Raw genomic sequence first — 19765 nt, forward strand, 5'->3', positions numbered from 1 at the left:
TTGCTTTGAGGGAAGCTTGGAATAGAGTAGTAATTCTTGATTTTGTATTTTGCACAGAAGCTCTTGATTAGCTTACTGTCACACTGTGTACCATTGTCTGCTATTATGGCCCTTGGGATCCCAAAGCTGGTGATGATATTCTTCCAAATGAAACTCTTCATATCAATATCTCGAATTTTTGCGAGAGGTTTAGCTTCCACCCATTTGGTAAAGTAATCTGTTGCCACTAGCAGGTACTTCCTTGTCCAGTTGTTTGAGGCAATTGGCTAACAAGATCCATGCCCCATTGGGCAAATGGCCAAGGGTTAGACATTGGGTTCAAGTCTGCTGCCGGTTGATGTATCAAAGGTGCAAACCTTTGACACTTCTCACATTTTCTAACATAGGCTTCAGCATCTTTCTGCATATAGGGCCACAAGTACCCCTGAGTTATGGCCCTATGAGCAAGTGATCTGCCCCCTGTGTGGCTTCCACATACTCCTTTATGTATCTCATACAAGAAGTCTTCAACTTGTGAAGGATGCACACACCTCAAAAGGGGTCCAGTAAAAGATCTTCTGCAGAGATGTCCTTCTGCTGTCAGACTGAATCTTGCCAACTTCAGTCTGATCTTGTGTGCTTCTTTATGGTTATCTAGCAGTTTTTCCTCTTTAAGGAATACTATTATTGCATCCATCCAGTTTGGTCTCATCTCTACACACATTGCTTCATGCTCTGTGTTCAGTGGTTCTATGCTTAGACCTGACAAGTAATGCACCATTATCGTCCTTGCCTCTCCAGGTTTCATTGCACTAGCTAGGTTGGCCAAAGCATCAGCATGGCTGTTGTCATCTCGGCTAACCTGCTGTAGTTGGCAATTCTGGAATAAGGCTACCAGTCTACCCCCCTCATTTGCATAGGCCGACATTCTTTCATCTCGAGCTGCGTATTCGTCTGTTGCCTGGTTGACAATAAGTTGGGAGTCACAGAAGCCTATTACCTGGTCAGCTTCCATTACTACTGCCAGCTTTAATCCTGCGATCAATGCTTCATACTCTGTTTCATTTTTTGAGGCTTTAAACCCCAAACGAATGGATTGTTCCAGTATCTGCCCATCTAGCGATACTAGCACTACTCCTGCCCCCGCTCCTTGTCGGTTTGAACTCCCATCAACAAACAGTCGGAAGGAGTCGCCGATGTAAATACTGCATGGCCTGAGCTTCTCTTTTTTCCTCTATTTGGCTATCCCTAACTGGGTTTCTCCTTGTTCACCTCGGCTCAACAGAGCCCGATGTGTGATGGCACCTGGTGTGAACTCGGCCACAAAGTCGGCCAAAACTTGGCCTTTGATTGCTGTTCTGGGTCAAAATTCCAGGTCATACTAGCCCAACACCATTGCCCATCTGGCTATTCTACTTGTCAGATCTCCCTGCTACAACAGGGACTTTAAGGGATGCTCAGTTAACACCACAATTTTGTGGGCTTGAAAGTAATGATTCAGCTTCTTGGAAGCCATTACCAAAGCCAGTGTTAGCTTTTCCAAGGTGTCACGACCCAAACCCGCCCCTATGGGTTTAGCACCGTAACCGGCCAGTAATCCGTGATTACCGAAGGCCTGCTTAACAGTAATTACAGTAATACAGAGCATAGGGGCATGGTGGAAGCCAAAACAGTAATTGAACGATGTCCAATGAGCTGTGATAGTCCGCATGCAAAAAGACTTTTCATTCATATGCACATTCATAGCAGAACAGTCTATACATACATGTACAATCATCCAGGACAGGGACCTAATCCCTATCATCACAGTGCAGTACCAGTCTATACAGTATTACAATATCGGTATAGAGACAGATGTGGGAAAATTAAAACACCCCAAAAGTCGTAGCTTGATAGGCTTAGAACCTCGCAGTGAGGCACAGTGGTTGGCTTTGACAAAAGGGATTCTAAGCCACGCTCCTAGCTCCGGTCTGGTGCTTGAACACCTACATATATATATAAACAGTGAGCTAAAGCCCAGTGAATAACATAATATGTAAAGAGGTTAAGAATGAATGTCCTTACAGTAACGAAAATAGTTCATCGAATCAGTATATCAGTCATTCAGTTATAACAGTCATATGTGGTACATCCATTAGCAGAACAGTACAGTAAACAGTAGGTCTTAAAAGACCGAACAGTCAATGATGGTCATCGTAATAGTAAACAGAAGTTTCAAGATAGGAACTGACAGAGATCTCTGTAACAGTAGCAGTAACAGTAGTTGCTAAGGATGCCACAATACAGTTCAGAATAGAGGACAAACATTCATTCAGTTAACAGTAAACAGTTCAGAAAACAGTTCAGTTGATCATTTAGAAAATATTCATTTTCGAACATATCTTTACAACATTGTTACTCACAGAGTTCTGGGCTATAAGCAGCTAGAGCGCGTCTCCGAAAGCCAACTCTAAACAGTGACAGAACGAACACACACTAAGTTACATATTCGGGAATCAAAGACTTAGTCCCTACTTTGGCTCAGTGTGGTTCTACATCAATATCCTCACTAAGATGCCTTAAACTAGGCCTAAGAATGCCTAAGATGAAATGAGGATGCAAAGATGCCCTTTTAAAACACTTAACAAATTTTCAGAAAACAGGGGTCCCGCTCGAGCGTGGGTTTACCCGCTCAAGCGTACAGGCAAACAAAATACTTCGCTCAAGCGCGAGTTACCACGCTCGAGCGGACTGTAAAACATGCCAAAAGTATTGGATGTGTGAAAATCACGCTCGATTGGGCGCTCGATACCTGCTCGAGCGTGTGACACAAGTCCTCCCTCGAGCGTCCAAAACCTCGCTCGAGCGGACTGTAAAACAGTGTAAAGTGCTGGATGCACGAATTTCACGCTCGAACGCCAGTCACTCCGCTCGAGCGTGAGTCCAAAATTTGGAATTTCCAAATTTGAACCTCAAACTCAAAAACAAGTTTCAATGTACCAAATTCGATCCTTTTGGGCTAATTTTCTGGAAAACACTTCAAAACTCATAATATAACAAGTTTCAAAGATCAATTTAAGAAATCAAAGCCCAAAGGTAGTTCAAGTAAACACAATTTTGAGCCAAATTTCATGAACATGACTTCAATGCAACGTTCATGCATTTAACTAGCTTCCAAGCTTCAAACCATGCTCTAATGAGCCAATTCTTTTAAAAACATGGTGAATTCATGCACTCGAACTCTAATATGAACATGCATGTAACAATTTTCTATGAAAACAACTTTAAACTCATCAATATAGGCATGCATGCAGGATATATGCTATAATTCAACATCACAAGACCAAATCTTGACTTTAAACTCCAATATGACAAGAGCCATAAAAGAACTAACTCAATTACATGAACAAGAAGGTGAAGACTCTACCTTAAGTCTTGAATTATAGGAAGGGAAGCTCAATTTGCCAAATTCTCTTTAAAACTACTAAGTTTCCAAGCAATGCAAGATGAAGACAAGTTTCTCCTAGCTCCATCTCTCTCTAGTCGATTGAGTCTAAGGAAATGGCTGAGGAAATGTTTTGCTTAAGTGTATTCAAGCCTCAATATGTGTAAGGAAGTGGGCCACTAAGTGGCAAAGTTACAAATAAGGTCAACTCTTGTAATTTAGCATTATTTAATCCAATTTAAACGTACCAAATCACATTTCAATTAAATACACCATAAAATCATATAAATCTCAATTAGCATAAAACACTAATCAATTTCTGGTTCGGCCGCCGATAAGGCCTTCAAATTACAGTTTAAGGCATAAAACATGAACAGATAATTTAACAGTCAACAGATAGAATTGCATTCAATCTAGCACAATCAATTAATCAATTTAGTAATTCAGTCAGTCAGTTAGTTAGCATGCCTAATCATAGATTAGCACTAATCAGTAGTGAGGGTTGTCACAGTCTCCCCTCCTTATAAAGAGTTTGGTCATCCAAACTCGAATTACCTTCATTTTGGAAGAAAACAAGATTCAGTGGAAACAAGTCAGGATATCTTTTCATCATATCATCTTCCCTCTCCCAAGTGGCATACACGCCACCATGGTTCTGCCAGTCAACTTTCACTAACGGAATCTCTTTGTTTCTCAACTTCTTGATCTGTCTGTTCACAATCTGAATGGGCTATTCTTCATAAGTGTAGTCATCACTTAGCACTACACGGGTAGGCTCAATCACGTGGAAGGGATCCCGAAGGTATTCCCTCAACATTGAAATATGGAACACGTTATGCATATGCTCCATTTCAGGATGAAGCGCTACTTGATACGCCACTGGATTAATTTTCTCAATAATCTCATACGGTCTGACATATCACGGCACTAACTTGCTTTTAACTCCAAAACGAGTGTAGCCCTTCATCGGTGTCACTTTTACAAAAACGTGATCACCTACTTCATATTCTCTGTCTCACCTTCGGACATCCGTATAATTTTTCTGTCGGCTTTGTGCGGTTTTCAGTCTTTGTTGGATCAGTTTTACTTTTTCTGTAGTTTCATACACAATCTCGGGCCCAAGCAAAGGCCCATCTCCAACTTCTGCCCAGCAAATCGGAGATCGACATTTCCTGCCATATAAAGCCTCGAAAGGCGCCATACCAATACTTGAATGAAAGCTGTTATTGTAGGCAAATTCAGCCAACGGTAGATGACTTTCCCAATTTCCTTGGAAATCAAGAACACACATTCTTAGTAAAACCTCCAGAGTTTGGATGGTTTTTTCTGACTAACCATTTGTCTGAGGATGGTAGGCACTACTCAGTTTCAATTCAGTACCCAATGCAGTTTGCAAGCTTTGCCAGAATCTTGATGTAAACTTCAAGTCCCTATCAGAAACAATGGACATAGGCACTCCATGCAATCTCACAATTTCATCAATATAGAGTATAGTCAATTTGTCCGTATTATAAATTGTTTTGACAGGTAAGAAATGAGCAGATTTAGTCAATCTATCAACAATAACCCAAATTGAATCCATACATTTACTGGAGCGAGGCAATCCAACAATAAAATCCATGGTGATATGTTCTCATTTCCACTTCGGTATGGGTAAGGGTTGCAATAAGCCTGCGGGTCATTGATGTTCCGCTTTGACTTGTTGGCAATGAAGACATTTTGATACAAAATCAGTAATTTCTTTCTTTATTCCCGGCCACTAGAAATTCAATTTCAAGTCTTGGTACATTTTCGTATTCCCTGGATAGATAGACAGTTTCGAATTGTGGCCCTCTTGCAAAACTCTTCTTTTCAGTTCAAAATCATTCGGTACACATAATCTTCCCTGGAATTTCAACACATTGTTCTCAAATTGGAAATTCGACCTCGGTTTGGATTCCCGTTCATCGATGATCTTCCTTAAGGAGTCATTCTGTTGCTGTTTCTCTTTAATTTCTTCAATCAGTGCCGGTTGAGCAGAAATAGCAGCTATTGTTCTACCTTGTTCTCGCAAAACAATTTCAATTTTAGATTTTTCAAGGTCACAAAGCAACTCTTTCTATCCGGTGAGTAAACAGGCTAAGTTTCCAATCGATTTCCGACTCAGTGCATCGGCAACGGTGTTAGCTTTCCCCGGATGATACAAAATCTGTAAATCATAATCTTTTATTAGTTCTAACCATCTCCACTGCCTCATATTCAGTTCTTTCTGTGTGAAGAAGTATTTTAAACTCTTGTGGTCTGTATACACCTCACATGTCGCCCCATAAAGGTAGTGACGCCAGATTTTCAGTACAAACACTACTGCAGCAAGTTCTAAATCATGGGTCGGGTAATTCTTTTCATGCGGTCTCAGTTGTCGGGAAGCATAGGCAATAACTCTCCCATTCTGCATTAAAACACATCCTAAACCCTTATGAGAAGCATCACTAAAAATGGTAAAACCATCCGTACTTGAAGGTAGGGTAAGAATCGGTGCAGTCACAAGTCGAGTTTTCAACTCTTGGAATGCTGATTCTGTTTGGTCAGTCCAATCAAATGATATCCCCTTCTGAGACAAATGTGTCAGTGGTAAGGCAATTTTGGATAAGTCTTTGAAAAATCTTCTGTAATACCCGGCTAACCCCAAAAATGCTTCGGACTTCTGTAACATTTGTTGGTCTAGGCTAATTTACCACGGCTTCAACTTTCTGTGGGTCAACTGAAATGCCATCTTTACTAATAACATGTCCCAAAAGCATAACATGATCAAGCCAAAATTCACATTTACTCAATTTTGCATACAGTTTCTGTTCTCTTAGGGTCTGTAAGGCAAGTCTCAGGTGATGTTCATGTTCTTCTCTACTTTTAGAATAAATCAGAATGTCGTCTATAAATACTACAATAAAGTCATCAAGGAATGGTTTAAAAATTCTGTTCATAAGGTCTATAAATGCAGCAGGTGCATTGGTAACTCCGAAAGGCATAACTAGGAATTCGTAATGTCCATACCTCGTTCGAAAAGCAGTTTTGTCAATGTCCTCTGGTTTAACTTTCAGCTGATGATATCCGGATCTGAGATCAATCTTAGAGAACACTTAAGCACCCTGTAACTGATCAAATAAGTCATCAATACGCGGCAATGGATATTTATTTTTCACAATTACCTTATTCAGTTCACGGTAGTCAATACAAAGTCTTAGTGAGCCGTCTTTCTTTTTCACAAACAAGACAGGTGCGCCCCATGGCGAAGTACTGGGCCTGATGAACTTCTTATCTAACAATTCTTGCAGTTGCACTTTCAATTCTTTCAGTTCAGTCGGAGCCATTCGGTAAGGAGCTTTAGATACTGGCTGTGTACCCGGAAGCACATCAACGGTGAACTCAATCTCCCTATCAATCAAATCCCCTGGCAGATCATCTGGAAATACATCTGAAATTTCTCTGACTATATGAATACTGTTCACCTTAGCGTTAACATCAGTAGATATAGTCAATACAGAACAGAAATACCCTTTACACCCCTTTCTAATCAGTTTGTATGCTTTCATAGATGAAATCAAATATGGGGGAGGTACCACTCCACTTCCGTTAAACACAAATTCGGGTAGGCCAGGTGGACGAAAAATAACTTGTTTTGTCACACAGTCTATAGTAGTATGATATTTTGTTAACCAGTCCATTCCCAATATCACATCAAAATGATCAATGTTCAGAGGCAGTAAATCAATATACAGATGCATATCGCCAACAATAATTTCACATGCAGGGTACATATAAGCACAAGTCACAGATCCCCCAACAGGTGAAGATACAACTAACAAGTAATTCATGGGTTCCAATGGTCTATTCAATTTTCGCGAAAAAGTATGCGATACATATGAATGTGTAGACCCCGAATCAATCAAAACATATGCATTTTGAGCACAAATTAAGAGTATACCTGACACAACGGTCTCGGTATTTTGTACATCTCCCGGTATGAGTGCGAACACTCGGCCTTGCCTTATAGGCTCTTTCCCAGTAGCTTTGGGGTTGGGTTTTGGTGGAGCAGTTGATGCTGCTGCGCTTGGTGCAGCTTTACTATTGCCCTGAGGAGTGGAAGGGCAATCTTTGACCATGTGGCCCACCTTGCCACACCTGTAACAAGCACCAGACAATTTATAACAGACCCCTTTGTGTTTCTTACCACATTCAGAACAGGGCAGTATGGAACCACTTCCCTGACTGGAACTAGTTGTTGACCCCGTATTCTGCTTCTTATTCGATGAATTGTTTCTGCCTTCCTTGAATTTAAAACCCCATTTCTTCCTGCGTCACTCAGTTGCGGGTGTTTCAGTCTACTTCAAAGCTTCGATATTTGCTTTGGCCATAATGGCTTGGTCAAGAACATCCACATATTTCAGTAACTTTAGCACATTGATTCTGTCCAGTATTTCTACATTGAGGCCGCCTTCAAACTTCCTGGCCTTCTTGTAGTCAGTGTCCACCATGTGTGGTGCATATCTAGCAAGTTCGGTGAACTTTGTTTCATACTCTGCTACGGACATGGCGCCTTGTTTCAGTTGTTCGAACTCGGTCACTTTTTTGTTCCTGACACATTGAGAGAAGTACTTTTCGAAGAAGGCTTCTTTGAATTGAGCCCAAGTCATAACAGTGTTGATATCACGAATAAGCATCCACCACCTTCTACCTTCTTCTTGCAAAGTAAAGGTGGCCAGTAGCACTTTGTGTGGCATGGAAAAACTTCAAATAACTTTTCAGTCTCAAGAACCCAAGCTTCAGCTTTTAGCAGTTCGAGACCTCCCTGAAAGGATGGCGGTTTCATCTTACTAAATTTAAGTGTCAGAGCTATGATATCAACATTCATAGGTAGCTCTGGTTGTACTGGAGGAGGTGGGGGCTGTTGGTTCTGTTGTTGCCCTAGTCCTTCAGTTAGTAGTTCCACCATTCTCTCTAACCTTGCCATTCTTGCCTCAGAGGATTCAGTTTCATCAACATTTCTTGCGTTGTCCATCTCACTATAGGCAGTTATAACAATTATAAACATAGGCAGTTGCATACTTAGACAGATTATCACATTAACAGTTATATTCATGTCTTAGCCACACACACTTATCATGCTCATGTAATGCCCTAATCACTTTTCTAAGACATCCTATAGCTCATTTGGACACGTGTGTGCGGTATAACTCGTGATTTAATAACGCTCTGATACCACTCTGTCACGATCCAAACCCGCCCTTATGAGTTTAGCACCGTAACCGGCCAATAATCCGTGATTACCAAAGGCCTGCTTAACAGCAATTACAATAATACAGAGTACAGGGGCATGGCGGAAGCCAAAACAATAATTAACGATGTCCAATGAACTGTGACAGTCTGCATACAAAAAGACTTTTCATTCATATGCACATTCATAACAGAACAGTCTATACATACATGTACAATCATCTAGGACAGGGACCTAATCCCTATCATCACAGTGCAGTACCAGTCTATATAGTATTACAAAACCAGTATAGAGACAGATGGGGAAAAATTAAAACGCCCCAAAAGTCGTAGCTTGACAGGCTCGGAACGTCGCAGTGAGGCACAGCGGTTGGCTTTGACAAAATGGATTCTAACCCACGCTCCTAGCTCCGGTCTGGTGCCTGAACACCTACATATATATATAAATAGTAAGCTAAAGCCCAGTGAATAACACAATATGTAAAGAGGTTAAGAATGAATGTCCTTACAGTAACGAAAACAGTTCATCGAATCAGTATATCAGTCATTCAATTATAACAGTCATATGTGGTACATCCATTAGCAGAATAGTACAGTAAACAGTAGGTCTTAAAAGACCGAACAGTCAATGATGGCCATCGTAACAGTAAACAGAAGTTCCAAGATAGGAACTAACAGAGATCTCTATAACAGTAGCAGTAACAGTAACAGTAGTTGCTAAGGATGCCACAATACAGTTCAGAATAGAGGACAAACATTCATTCAGTTAACAGTAAACAGTTTAGTTGATCATTCAGAAAATATTGATTTTCGGACATATCTTTACAACATTGTTACTCACAGAGTTCTGGGCTATAAGCAGCTAGAGCGCATCTCCGAAAGCCAGCCCTAAACAGTGACAGAACGAACACACACTAAGTTACATATTCGGGAATCAAAGACTTAGTCCCTACTTTAGCTCAGTGTGGTTCTACATCAATAAAGGCCTAAGAATGCCTAGGATGAAATGAGGATGCAAAGATGCCCTTTTAAAACACTTAACAAATTTTCAGAAAATAGGGGTCCCGCTCGAGCGTGGGTTTACCCGCTCGAGCGTATAGGCAAACAAAATACTCCGCTCGAGCGCGAGTTACCACGCTCGAGCAGACTGTAAAACATTCCAAAAGTATTGGATGTGTGAAAATCACGCTCGATTGGGCGCTCGATACCCGCTCGAACGTGTGACACAAGTCCTCCCTCGAGCGTCCAATACCCCGCTCGAGCGGATTGTAAAACAGTGTAAAGTGCTGGATGCACGAATTTCACGCTCGACCGCCAGTCACTCCGCTCGAGCGTGAGTCCAAAATCTGGAATTTCCAGATTTGAACCTCAAGTTCAAAAACAAGTTTCAATGTACCAAATTCGATCCTTTTGGGCTAATTTTCTGGAAAACACTTCAAAACTCATAATATAACATGTTTCAAAGATCAATTTGAGAAATCAAAGCCCAAAGGTAGTTCAATTAACACAATTTTGAGCCAAATTTCATGAACATGACTTCAATGCAACGTGCATGCATTTAACTAGCTTCCAAGCTTCAAACCATGCTCTAATGAGCCAATTCTTTTAAAAACATGGTGAATTCATGCACTAGAACTCTAATATGAACATGCATGTAACAATTTTCTATGAAAACAACTTTATACTCATCAATATAGGCATGCATGCAGGATATATGCTATAATTCAACATCACAAGACCAAATCTTGACTTTAAACTCCAATATGACAAGAGCCATGCAAGAACTAACTCAATTACATGAACAAGAAGGTGAAGACTCTACCTTAAGTCTTGAATTATAGGAAGGGAAGCTCAATTTGCCAAATTCTCTTCAAAACTACTAAGTTTCCAAGCAATGCAAGATGAAGACAAGTTTCTCCTAGCTCCTTCTCTCTCTAGTCGGTTGAGTCTAAAGAAATGGCTGAGGAAATGTTTTGCCTAAGTGTATTCAAGCCTCAATATGTGTAAGGAAGTGGGCCACTAAGTGGCAAAGTTACAAATAAGGTCAACTCTTGTAATTTAGCATTATTTAATCAAATTTAAACATACCAAATCACATTTAAATTAAATACACCATTAAATCATATAAATCTCGATTAGCATAAAACACTAATCAATTTCTAGTTCGGCCGCCGATAAGGCCTTCAATTTACAGTTTAAGGCATAAAACATGAACAGATAATTTAACAGTCAACAGATAGAATTGCATTCAAACTAGCACAATCAATCAATCAGTTTAGTAATTCAGTCAATCAGTTAGTTAACATGCCTAATCATAGATTAGCACTAATCAGTAGTGAGGGTTGTCACACAAGGGTAGGTATCTGCTCTCTGCATCTGCTAAGGTTTTACTTACGTAGTAAACTGCCATTTGCTTTCCCTTTTCTTCTCTGATTACAACTGCATTTACTGCATGTTCTGAAACTGCCAAGTACAAGAACAGCTCCGCTCCTGGTACTAGGTTTAAGAGAACTGGAGCTGTGGTCAAATACTTCTTCAAGTCGTCCAAGGCGACTTCGCACTCTTCTGTCTATAAGCAGTCTGTTGCTTTCTTTACTAAGCTGAACAAAGGTTTATATTTGTCAGAGCTTCTGCTTATGAATCTATTCAGGGCTGCAGCCCTTCCAGTCAACATCTACACTTGCTTTGCCGATGTTGAGCTCTCCAACTCCAAAATGGCCTTGATTTGATTGGGGCTAGCCTCAATGCCCTTTCTAGTAACCAAATATCCTAAGAACTTACCAGACCCAACTCTAAATGCGCACTTCGATGCATTGAGTCAGAGTCGATATATTCTAAGGATGTCAAAAACTGCCTTTAAGTCTTCTAGATGATTCTCACGTTTCTTGGTCTTCACGACTATGTCATCTATGTATACCTCTACTGTTCTACTAATTAGATGTCTGAACATCTTGGTTACCAACCTCTGGTAAGTTGCTCCTGCATTTTTTAACCCAAAAGGCATTACTTTATAGCAATACAACCCTTTCGAGGTGATAAATGCAGTCTTCTCCTCATCTAGGGGGTACATAGCTATCTGATGGTACTCCCTGTATGCATTCAAGAAGCTCATCCTTCCATGCCCTGAAGTGGCATCCATCATTTGGTCAATCTTGGGTAGTGGAAAACTGTCTTTGGGACAAGCTTTGTTCAGGCTGGTGAAGTCCACAGAGACCCTCCACTTTTCATTCTTTTTCTTCACAACTACCGTATTTGATAACCATGTTGGGTAATTTACCTTTCGAATGGCCCTAACCTCTAGAAGTTTATCCACTTCTTCTTCTACTACCTCGACATGCATTAATGTCGACCTTCTTGCTCGCTGGATGACAAGTTTAGCCGACCTATCCACATTCAGTCTATGGCAAGTGATCTCGGGGTCAATGCCAGGCATCTCATATGGTGTACAAGCACTTTTTTTCCTTCCTCGGCCAAGCCCGAGCCGAGAAGGAAGAAGCGCTCTTCATTCCCTTGCTGGACGAGGATTTTCTTCAGGGCTTCCTCACTTTTCTCGGCTGGCTCTTTGCCGACGTCATCTAGGACTTCCACGTCCTCATCTTCAATCTCTGCGGGTTCTACTTCTCGTATGTTACAGGTTGATTTCATTGCTGTTATGGAGCAATTCTTTGCCTGCACTTGATCCTCTTTGACCTCCTCAATTCCATGCTCTGTTGGGAATCGCAACAGCTGGTGCAATGTTGAGGGAACAAACCCCATTGGCCTTTCCAAGATAGCATTATAAGGGAAGGGAGTGTCAATTACTGTAAACTCAGTTTTTATCCTCTTGGTGCCAGCCTGTACTTCCAAACTTACTGCTTCCAGGGGCCATGTCGGCGTTCCATTGAACCCAACCATTGGGTCATCGGACTGCTCCAGGTCATCTTGGTGAAGGCCAAGCTCCTTGTAAAATCTAACATACATGATGTCACAAGAGCTACCCTGGTCAATTAAGATGCACTTCACTTGGCACTCCCCAACCTGGAAGGATACTACTAAGGCATCGTTGTGTAAATACTGCACCATCTCTAGGTCGTCTTCAGTAAAGGACACCACTGGTCCCTAGCATTCGTCTGCCCTAGGTCTTTTTTGCCTGACTTGGTACACATATTGCAAGTGTTTTAACTTCTGTGTCTCCCCACGTATTTCGTTCTCATTGACCTTCAAGTCAATCAAATTGATCACCCGAGGTCCGCCTGCCTGCGGTTGTGGTGCTAGAGGAGGCGGTGCTGCTGGTGCCTGAGGCAATCTTGCTTGTTCTTCTATTGTCCTGGCCTCATCTATAAGGTCCCTTAAATGACCTTGCCTTACTAGGTTTTCTAGATGTGCCTTCAAGGCTCTGTACACCTGAGTCAAATGCCCATCTTCGTTGTGGTAAACACAGTGCTTGCCAAGGCTTCTTTCCATAAATTCGCCCGGAACCCTTACTGGTGCTCTGTAATAGGGCTGATTTCGAATTTTCTCCAAGACTTTGTAAACTGGGATTCGGAATACGGTTGTGACTGCCTGCGCAGCCCTTAATCCTGTCTCTTACTTGTTGTACTCGTCATTACCTCGGCCTCGCTTCGGCGAGCCGTTGCCTTTCTCTTGGTTCAACGCCTTTGTCCCTGGCGTGTCTTCCTCGGCCCTCGCATACTTCTCAATTCTGGCCATCAGTTCCTCCATACAATTTGGCAGTGTCTTTGCCAAAGACTTTTGAAGCGAACAATCATCTTTCAGGCCATTCTTAAAAGACACGATCGCCACCTCTTGGTTGCATCCTGGTATCCGGTTGAATACCTCATAGTACCTTTTGGCATAAGCCCTAAGGTTTTCATCCTCACTGATTCTCAGAGCCATCAGAGAGTCCACCTTTAATGGCTGTAGCTTGTTTGTCACAAACCTAGCCACGAACATCTTGGCTAGGCCTTCCTAGGTTTTCACAGTTCCTTTCAACAACTTGTGAAACCAGTCCGATGCTATTTTCCTGAAGGACGAGGGGAACACCTTGCAAAGCAATGGCTCGTTCCCGGTGTATAGTGCCATCGAGTTCAGGTACATGCCGACGTGAAACTTGGGGTCCGACTTACCGCCGTATATCTGGAACCTCGGCATACTAAACCTTTTCGGGGCCCCAAATTTGTCCAACTCTACCGAGAACGGCATTCTCGGCTTAACCGAGGAGGTTACCTCGGTATTTTGTTGCTTCCTCTGGAGGTAATCCCTCAGATCCTTCTTAGTCCGTCCAGGAGCTCGGCTATCTCCAGATTTCAGGCTTTTCAGCGCACTGCTTCTGGTGTCATTGTGAGTCCTCTTGGACCTCTCTCCGTTAGTTACGTTGAAACAGAGTTCCTTTGCCTGAACATGCCGATGTTCCTTGGGGTCAGCTTCTTTGGTACGATGCGTTCCCCGTGAATCTCCTTTTACTGACTCTTCTCGCTCGACCTCCCTTGAAAGCTGATGAGAGTGTTCTTTGGTCCTGGTGTGCTGGGGGGCTACAGGGACTATTTTCTGCCCTACCTTCTGAGTATTATTCTTGGCCGCTAGAATCGGCGTGTCTTGCAGCGGGAACGGTGGCTGCATGACATTATTCTGCATCATGAAATTGACGGCCGTTTGTAGGTCTGCCAATTTGTTCGCCATCCTCTTCGTCTCTTCGTCCCTTCGTAGGCATCTATCTTTCCATACCTGGAGGTCATCCTCGTTGTAATACCCGCTTCAGTCCGATTTCTTTGGTACGTCGCTTTCCTGGCCGACATCCTTTTCTCTGTGATTCTTATCATGAGTCTCTTTGTTGCAGTTGTCTTCTTCGACGTCAAGGTCAATATGTTTCCCACTCTTGGTAAGAGTGTCGTTCCCAACCTTCTCTTTCTGTCCATCGTTGGCTATCTATTTTCCTTTCTTTCCTACAGACGACGCCAAATTGTGTGAGTCGATTTTTGACCACACTACCAAACTGGAAGTCAGCTGGAGAAACACTGGTAGAATAGATTAAGCCCATACAACCTGCCATAAAAAGAAGAGATTCCGGCGGTGGTTCGTCCACCCGGGGGCACTCCGACAATCAAGTCAGTTATCTCTCAAAGATAACAAAAGTGCTTAACTCACTATTCAGGATACAAAAAGCGTACCTTAAACCCATGGTGGTGCCTCTCTTTTATATCCAACACTGACCTAATCCCAATAGAAGCTTAGCTTCAATGGACTCTGCCTTAATGCTCATCTTGGACTCCCAGTTAGATTGGGATAAACTTTCTAAGAGCCTTATCTTTATCCAAACTAAAGTCCTCTCTCATTCTAGGACTCTTGTCTCTTATCCGGTTATCCTAGATTCTGGTATCTTCATAGATAACCTTGGCCTAGCCGAGATTACCTTGGCGTCATGACCAGGACACGTGACACCTCGGCTGACACTTCGGTGTCACCTCGGCCATGTGTTGTCATTCAAAAATTATGTCCCCACAGAACTCTTGTTGTGGAAGAATTTATACATGTGACATTTGATGAAACTAAAATCTCTGCTTTAAAGCAAACTGTTAGTGATAATATAGATTTGGAACCAAATGTGGAAGATTCAAGTATCTACAAAGAAGAGAACCAACCATGTAGGTTAAACAAAAAGATTGAACAACATATTCTCCCACCTCAAGAAGAAGGAGGAAATGATGATTTGCCAAGAGAATGGAAGTTTGTTCATAATCTCGGAAATGATGATTTGCCAAGAGATTTGCCAAGGAAATGATGATTTAATCCTAGGTGACCCTACAAAAGGTATTGAAACTTGCTCTTCACTTAGAAACATTTGTAGTAACTTGGCTTTTCTCTCACAGATTGAGCCAAAAAACTTTCAAGAAGTCGAATTCGATGAACATTGGATGATAGCTATGCATGAAGAGCTTAACCAATTTGAGAGAAACAAAGTGTGGAAATTTGTGCCAAAACCTAAAGATCATTCCATTATCTGTACCAAATGGATCTTTCGAAACAAGCTCAATGAATTTGACACAATTATAAGAAACAAGGCTAGACTTGTTGCACAAGGATACAATCAAGAAGAATGTATTGATTTTGATGAAACCTTTGCTCTGGTTGCTAGATTAGAAGCCATTCGCATGTTACTTGCATTTGCATGTTTTAGAGATTTCAAACTTTATCAAATTGATGTAAAAAGTTCCTTTCTTAATGGTTTTATAAATGAGGAAGTTTATGTTAAACAAACCCTAGGTTTTGAAGATCATGCTTTTCCAAATCATGTTTTTAAACTATCAAAAGCTTTATATGGTTTGAAACAAGCACCTCGTGCATGGAATGAACGATTAAGTAAATTTTTGATTGAAAATAATTTTTCTAGAGGAACGATTGACATGACACTTTTTGTGAAAACTAAAAATAATGATTTACTTATTGTGCAAATATATGTGGATGACATTATATTTGGTACTACTAATGAAACCTTGTGTAAGGAATTTGCTAAGTGTATGCAAGGTGAGTTTGAGATGAACATGATGGGGGAGCTAAATTATTTCCTTGGACTTCAAATCAAACAATGTAAGGAAGGAATTTTTATCAACCAAGCTAAGTATACAAAAGAACTACTCAAAAAGTTTGGTATGTATGACTCAAAAATAGCTGGAACACCTATGAGCACATCCATTAAGCTAGACAAGGATGAAAAAGGTAAGTCCATTGATCAAACAAAAAATCGAGGTATGATCGGCTTACTTCTTTATTTAACTGCAAGTAGACCCGATATTATGTTTAGTGTTTGTATGTGTGCTAGATATCAATCAAATTCTAAGGAATCACATCTCAGTGCTGTTAAAAGAATTTTTAAATATCTTGTTGGCACTCAAAATTTGGGACTATTTTATCCTAGAAATGTTGCATTTGATTTAATCAGTTACTCGGATGTCGACTTTGCCGGATGCAAACTTGATAGAAAAAGTACCAGTGGCACTTGTCACTTTCTTGATAACTCATTAGTATCTTGGTTTAGCAAAAAGTAAAATTTTGTTGCTTTATCAACGACCGAAGCTGAATATATAACTGCCGGAAGTTGTTGTGCCCAAATACTTTGGATGAAACAACAATTGGAGGATTTTGATTTGCATTATGATCATATCCCTATTAAATGTGATAATACTAGTGCCATCAATTTAAGCAAAAATCCGGTTCAACACTTACGAACAAAACATATTGAAATTCGACATCATTTTTTAAGAGATCATGTTCAAAAAATGGATATTGTACTTGAATTTGTAAACACCGACAAGCAATTGACAGATATTTTCACAAAATCCCTAAGCGAGAATCGCTTCAATTTTATTTGTGGCGAGCTTGGAATGTCGATTTCTACTTAAAAAGTTTTGTTAGGACTGTGAAACTTAAATTTTTGTTAAATTGATATATGTGTATTGTTACATTGATATGGAACATTTATATCAGTTGAATGTTCTCAAGTTCTTCATACATTTATTCTCCTTAATAGTTTGTTATTCTCAACTTTGTAATTTTTTTTTGACTCTGCATCTTGAGGTAAAATTAACTTTGCATATATAGATTTTTTTTTAAAACCCTCATGATATATATATATTTTTTTCATTACCATTCCAGCAACACCAACATCCCATTAAGTTTGATTTTTGCTCGTATTATTTTATTTTAATTTATTTTAATTTTTTATTTTGCTATTAGGCTTAATTTCTTTTATTTTTATTTTTTTTCATTATTATTTTTGGCTTGGACTTAATTTTCTTATTTTTTTTCTGCTTTTTAATTTCATTTTTCAGTACTTAAACATAAAAACAAAAACAAATTAAAATACAAATATTTACATTAAAAATAAAAAAACACCCTTCATTTTTTTTATGGCCACGCGTCGATCAAAATAAACATACAAAAAAAAAACCCTTCATTTTTTTCTTGCCATACGCCGATCTTACTTACTCGCCTCTTCCATCGTTTTCTTTTTCTTTTTATCACCTTGGGCGACCATTAACGCCCCTGCCCCTGTGCTTTCGTCGAGAGCGACGACTCATCGCTAACTATCAAAGGCCAAGAACGACGTTGCTCCAAATAGGGCCATGGAGGTGGTCTTCCGTTTAAGCTCTTTATTTTCGGCCTTCAGTGCGCCTATTTCTGCTCGCGCATCCTTGTACATGCGCTGGAGCAGAGAGAGTTGGGTGTTGACCTGATGGAGCTCACTCGTCCTGTTTTGCAATCGGTGAGCCAATTTTGTGACTGCCGTCACTATCTCCATACAGAACGTTAGTGTGAAATGATTGGCTTCTATGTTAGATTGAGCTGCCATGATTTGCTTAATCGACATCATAGGAAGGCTAGGAAGAGGAATGACAGGAAGATTAGAAGTAGGGGCACTTGGTCCAGCAGAGCTTATGGGATCGCTTAGGTCTGGAAACAGAGTGAGGGAACGGGATGAGAAAGTCATGGATTAGAGGTGAGAAATAGAACCAACCAGACGGAGGTTTGGCCTCCTTCGTTTAGTTTCTTTGTCTCTCGATGAGAAAAAAGAAACAGAAGAGAGTGGTGAAGAAGAGATAGAAGAAAATAGTGAAGAAGAAAATGGAAGAGTATGTGATTAAGAAGAAGGCAAACGAAAAGAAGACAAGGAAGGAGAGGGAGCCGAGGCGAGTACAAATCGAGGCTTGCTTTTGTTGGCCAATGACACAAAAGTGAGGCCGCGTGTCAAACGCGTTTACCGAAGGAAAAAGAGAGACGCGGGAGAGTTGTATATGTATATATGTTTTGATTATCTATTTTTTGATGCCATTTATCCCTATCATTTTCCTCCTCCTCCTCCTCCAGATTCTGACCCATGATTTCCTTTTGATAATGTCACAGGGGAAGAAATTATATGATGTTATGTATTATGGTATTATTTTCAAACTAATCTGATGTTATGTATTTATAGTTTGATATCTTAATCTTATATCATGTTGCTGATTAAAGCTTATTTATTACACATGTGCTAACCTATGTATTTAGAAATGAATTCAGGGAGCATGACTTGAGGGAGAGCCTTTCTTACTCCCAAATCAAATCAAACATCATTGTGTGCCATCATCAAAAAGAAGGAGATTGTTAGACTTATTTATTTTGATGATTTATTTAATTATGTTTTAATTTATTTGAAAGAGAAAAATAGAATCCAAAATTTGTTTTGATAATTTATTTAAATATATTTTAATTTATTTGAAAAGGAAAAATAGAATCAAAATTTATTTTGATGATTTATTTGATAGAGAAAAATAGAATCAAAATGTATTTTGTCCCATTATTTCTCACCTAAACCTTTATCTTAAATGTTGTTAGAATGTATTTAATAATTGATTAAATTAGGAGTTCAAACAGTCCAAAACAAAGGTTCAAACAGCCCAGCATGGCAGAATGTCAAAAGGTTCAAAAGGTTCAAGTGGAAGATATTCAAATTTGTAATGATGGAGAGGAAGAAATTCAAATTAGTAATAATGGAGTACAACGGCTATAAATTCAAATGACTACAACGGCTATAAATGGCTATAAATTCAAATGACTATAACGGCTATAAACGGCTATAAATTCAAATGAATACAACGGCTATAAACGGCTATAATTTTCATTATATATAGTAAAGCCTCTAATGTAAACAAGTTACAAAAAAATCAGAAAATATTCTTTGATCTATAATCACTCACATCTATTCTCTGAAAAATTCTCTGAGGAGTGTTCTTCAATTTTTGTTTATATCCTCTCTCAGAAATTATACATTGAGCCTTATAGTTTTAAGCCTATCTTTCCTGTGTGAGGTTTACAGAAAAACCAGAGCTTCATTTTGATATCTATCTTTGAGAGATAATTCTTTTAGCTTTCTATGAAAGCAAAATTACCTTCTTTTCAACCTTATAAGAGTGTAGTACACTCAGTGTTCTTGACTTAGATTGTCAGTGTAAAAGCTGTGGAGGATTGCTTCATCTGTTAAAAGGTTACTATCACCCTGTGAAGCTAGAGTATAGTGGAAAATCTTAAGTGAAACTTGAGGAGTGGACGTAGGCCGAGTTGAAGCCGAACCACTATAAATTTGTTTGCCTCTCTCTCCCT

This window comes from Camellia sinensis, chromosome 6 (genome assembly GCF_055761805.1).
Source record: "Camellia sinensis isolate YWXY chromosome 6, ASM5576180v1, whole genome shotgun sequence".
NCBI lineage: Eukaryota > Viridiplantae > Streptophyta > Magnoliopsida > Ericales > Theaceae > Camellia > Camellia sinensis.